Raw genomic sequence first — 5,691 nt, forward strand, 5'->3', positions numbered from 1 at the left:
AAGCGCGCGCGCACACACACACACACACACACACGCAGGCACACACACACGCACACACACACACACAGACACACACACACACATACACGCGCAGGCACACACACACACACACACACACAAACAAACGTTTCATTTCCCCTTCCGTGTGAGTCTTCCAAAGCTCTGAAGAACTTTTGGAAGGTCGAGGACCGTTTGATATTCAGGACGAGCGGCGCGGCAGATCTCCGCAGCCGACAGCTCGCCATCCGCCGAACCATCAATCACTTCAGAGACGAAGCCTCCGGCGGAGTCTTTCTGTCCCGGGGGGACGCCTCACGGGAGACAGGACCGGTCCACAGGGAGGTTTGCGGTTCACATGTAGCTCAATGAGCTAAACTATAAACCTCATCTCTGAGTGACGGAGGATTTGTTTTGGGTCTTTGACTCATGCACGTGATCATGTTGTCTTCATGTTGTCCTCCTGCTGTCCTCACATTGTCCTCATGTTGTCTTTATGTTGTCCTCATGTTGTCCTCATGTTGTCCTCATGTTGTCCTCATGTTGTCCTCATGTTGTTTTCATGTTGTCCTCATGTTGTTTTCATGTTGTTTTCATGTTGTCCTCATGTTGTCCTCAGGTTGTCCTCATGTTGTCCTCATGTTGTTTTCATGTTGTCCCCATGTTGTCCTCAGGTTGTCCTCATGTTGTCCTCATGTTGTCCTCATGTTGTCCTCATGTTGTCTTCATGTTGTCCCCATGTTGTCCTCATGTTGTCCTATATCAATGTTCTTTTTAATTCCCCAAAATAACATGATTGATTCCACCCAACGCTCTTTGCCAAGTACAAATCTCTACTTTCATTAATTTTGGGGCGTCTTATTCAATTTTATAGCATTGTAAAACAAATTGAAGTGTTTTTGAAATAGTATTGAGTAAAAGTTGACATGTTCCAGTCTGTGATTATCATCAACATCCATTCCTTTAATTTTAGTCTCAATAATTCCTAATTTCTGCTTTTCTAACTCAAACTCAAACATTAGGTATAATTTCCTATAAATGAGGTTTATTGACCATAAATTCTTGGAACATGGAACATGTGTACGTCCAGAAGTAGTTTAAGCCGTCAACAGAAACTACGAATGGACAGATAGTCTAGTTAGATATTTGGATTTCAGGGGACGGAGGTTAGACACAGAGACAGAGGTTAGACACAGAGACAGAGGACGGGGACGGGTTCTCTCAGCTCTTAGCCGTGACCGCTAACTCCTTACCTTTTAGACGCAACCATTGGTAAGTCGCTAGCTTGTATGGTTGATAAATGATTAAACTATGAAACAGAGGTGTTGTTTTTAAGCGTGGGCGAGTGTCTCGGTCTCAGAGGCTTTTAACCCTCGCGCTGCATCCCGATCGGGGCCAGGCTGGCCGTGATTACTCTACTTTCTTTCTTTCCTCCCTTTCTGTTCCCTTGCCCTGATTCTGCTGTTTTGGTTCTCCCTCTCCCTTGCCAAAGCCAGCTGACCACACACACCAGACGATCATCTACAATCAACCGCCCCCGCTCCTCACAGCTGCGTCTCGTCACTCATCACCACCAGTACATCATCCCCGGCTCGCCATCATCACATCGGCGAAGATCGCCAAGCAAGCTACTCTGGATCTTTTTGCCTTCCTGTGTTGGTTCATGTCCTCACCCTCTTGTCTCCCTCCTTCCTAGTACCATCTCCACTCCTGCTCCGGCCTCCGGTCAGCTGCCTCCATCCCCCCCCCCTCCCCGGTCCTCCTCCGTCAGCGCCCCCCCTACATCCAGCCTTCAACCCTGTCCCTGGCGCCGGTGCCTGACCCGTCCATACCTGCGTCCTCCCCACCTTCCAATCACCTTCTTCCCATCAAATCCTTGTTCCCAAGCCGAGCATTTGAGTCCTCCTCTTTAATCGTGACAGCGTTATCTTACCGTTATAATTGAAAATCAACACTTTTTAAGATGCTTTATATCCATGTTTTTAATTTTTTCTCACGTTTGATGATGTGTATTTATTTTAAACAGACGGACTCAGCTGTAAAAATTTAAATCCGGAGTAAATCTGCTGCCTTTTGACTCGTAAATCCTAAAATCTGTTGTCATAACCCTTTAGAGGACTCTTTGAACCGGGATAGGCTATGTGGATCCGGTCTAAAGTAAGTTGGTTTTTAACTTTTTCTCACGTTTTTCTCCATTTTGTCAACACTTTTGACGTTTTTTAAAAACTTTTGTCACTTTATTTGACATTTCCAACACTACGTAACAATAACTTATAAACTTTAATTTTACAGTTATTTGGGGATTTTATGGTGCAATAAACCTCATTTATAGGAAATTATACCTAATGTTTGAGTTAGTAAAGCAGAAACAAAGAAAGGGATTAAAAAAAAACAGGTTTTAGGCATTGAGGGTCCAACGACAGAAGGCCGTGTGTGCTGCACAGATTGAGTCAAAGTTGTAATTTGTAAAATTGGGCTAGAAAAGCAAAATTGGGATGATTATGTAACTGTTTCTTATCCTCCTCTAGACACCCCCCACCCCATGCACCTCCTCTGTGATGAAATGTCACGCCGCGACCATTAAGCTCTGTGACAGGTTGACATTTGTCTCCTTGGTCGTAACCTTCGTCTGCAGCTTCTTATCTCTTCATACAGCCGGCCGCCCCCCCCCCTGTTATTCCGCCTGCGTTATCAGGCTGCGGACAGGATAAACATGCACGGAGACAGGAACCACACCGCAACCTCTGACACGCCGTCCAGGGACACCAAAGACACGCGATGCAACGGAGACAAGACTCAATCGAGAGCAGATTGCCGACCAGAGTCAGACGAGAAGGAGAGGACACGGACGGGGTTTCATTGTGCGTTCAGTTGCATCTCGCTAACTCATGGTGCATTCAAGTGCACCTGGAGAACCTTAACCCTGCTGTTGTCCTCGGGTCAAAATGAACCATTTTCTATATATTTCCTATGTTAGAAATTTGTGTTTCTTTCAAGCAAATTGCCCAAAACGCTACGCGGATGGTTCCATGCAACGGGTTGTCTTCCCGCTTTTTATCGATGTTTTGGTCCCTTTTTTCAACACTTTTGACACATTTCTTCATTGTTTGTCACTTTTTTTTTACGTTTTCCAGTTATTTTTGGAACTTGTGGTCAATGAACCTAATTTACAGGAAATTGTACCTAACATTTGAGTTAAAAAAGCAGAAATTATGAATTATTTAGGACTAATAGTTAAGATCGGAGGAATGAACGAGATCAGTTGTATTTGCAAAGAGCGTTGAAAGGAATCCAATCCATTTTTATGGTAATTTGGTGTGACAGGGCGCATGGCGTCCGTCAAAGTAGCGTGGCGCTACTTGGTTTTTTTTTGGCTGAACATTGACTTTCTGAGACTCTTCTAGTGCTATGCTAGTGTCTGTGACACATGATGGTTTAGTTATCTTTTGTTGTGTTTCAATTTACCCGCTGCTCCATTCACTTACAATATCTTGCAATAGTCACGTAGTTTTCTAGTGCGCACATTTTAACATCTGAAACTACGGGGATATACATGTTTAGGCCAAATACATTACTTTGTCTTTCTGTGTAAAACCTTGTATGTCATTAACGTTCCTTGGTTATAATAACGATACAATCCGTTCTTGGTTATTCTGACATCTGTTTATTTACCTTAAGTTACAGTCATTAACCAGCATATGCGTCTTCTTACCAGCGTCTTCGGATGCATGTTGTAAAGGGGGTTTGTGGTATACACCGGGGCTTTTAAAGGTGGGCGGACTTCCGGGGTTAGCCGGAAGCGCCCCAGAATTAAGTAATGCAATATAAATCTTGTAATCCTCTGTAAAACTGTACTGGGGTTAAGAGGGTTTTGGTGCCCTTTATATTCTTGAATGTCTAAATACGTAGATGAATATCTTGGCTGTGTTTAAAGCCGTTTAGATAATTCCCGCCTGAGCCACCCCTGCAGAACGTGAATACTAGGTTTGATCCATTTCCGGGGTAGCGCTATTTAATGGTGTGGTTTCAGTCACTCGAGAGTGCTCCAGGATGTAAGACGTAAGTCTGAAGTGAGCCCGTCTTATTTAGATACAGCTGTATTTTTGTCTACAGTTTGTTATGTTATTTTTGTGACACTTAAGTTTATTTCTTTTCTATTTTGTAAGTCTTTGATTTTTTATTAGTCTTTTTGATATTTTGTAATTTTGCCGCGAGGCCTTGCTTTTGGGATAAATAAACACTTCCCATCATCCAACTATTCCACGTTCCTGACTCCTTCATTTTGGTATTCACCTTACTACGCCTGCTGACTACATCTACCCACAACATTTGGTTAAAAAGAAACTCATATTTCGGTTATAGACATTTATTGAAGGGTCAGATTTGACCCGAGGACGACAGGAGGGTTAGCAGACAAACAGTAGATATTAAAAAACATTCAAAATAATGTAACAGAGGGTGCTGAGAGTCATTGTGAGTATTGACACTTTCCTAGTAGGATTTGATGATTCTGAGCAGACGAACTCAACACAAAAACAAACCACGGCACAAACACTTTTCGCCCAATTCAATCAACCATACAGGGAATCCAATTAAGTCTCCGTCAGGGCTAATCCGAGCCTGGCCATTGGTGTTCCTGATAGCACTGTTTGCCAGGAAATGACTGTGGAGCGGCACCAGCTCTAATCAAAGCTCAGACTACTTTAAAACCCTCGTTGATGCGGCACATTAACAAGACAACAGGCGCTAATTCGGCAAACACAGCCGTTGGAGTGTTGCTGATGCACTGCGAGTGGGTAGACCGGAGGTTGGCAGACCCGGGTTGGTTTTCCCCTCTGAAGAGCTCGACTGTGCTTCTATGTTGCGAGCCAGAGTTTTTCTGCCGTGCTAGATTCCTCTCGTCTCCTCAGGCATCCCCGCTGTCACTCGCATGTAAAGATGAAGGCCAAATTAGTGTCTTATCTACTAAAAGACAGGAGAGTTGTGGGACACAGGAACCCACCGCCGTGAGACAAAACGCCTCCAGACTGCAGAACCAACAAGGAGAACACACACTACTAAACCTGCAAAATACAGGTAGAATTAGCCTGAAATGATGAGATCTAACGACGGATAGATAGATAGATAGATAGATAGATAGATAGATAGATAGATAGATAGATAGATAGATAGATAGATAGATAGATAGATAGATAGATAGATAGATAGACAGATAGATATTTCTTGATCCCAATAAAATGGGATATTCTAGAGTTCCAGCATCAAAATCAGTCACACAGCACAGAATATAAACATGATGAAATACTAGGATACATGGAATAATACTAGGATAAAATACAAGAACTAATATTTGAATATATACAGGATGGGAATCCAAAAATGAGCAACTGCTTAAATAATATGATAAATATGAAAATCAACCAATCAATACATCTTCATGCCAACACTTGGTTTTGTAGTACTGTCAACAATAATTTAAAGAGTCATGATTAATATTGTTTTATAATTTATGATAATTTACCAACTTTTTACAGCGTGCACACATTTCTACAGACATTCGAAAACTTCAAGACATTTCTATGTAAATGATTTTGTGAAAACGTTCCAGAATAAAAGCTGCAACTCAAATATTAATGTATTATCAACATTTATGTTTGAAGACATAGTGTATGTGTGTGTGGGGGGGGGGGGGGG

This window comes from Etheostoma cragini, chromosome 1 (assembly GCF_013103735.1).
Source record: "Etheostoma cragini isolate CJK2018 chromosome 1, CSU_Ecrag_1.0, whole genome shotgun sequence".
NCBI lineage: Eukaryota > Metazoa > Chordata > Actinopteri > Perciformes > Percidae > Etheostoma > Etheostoma cragini.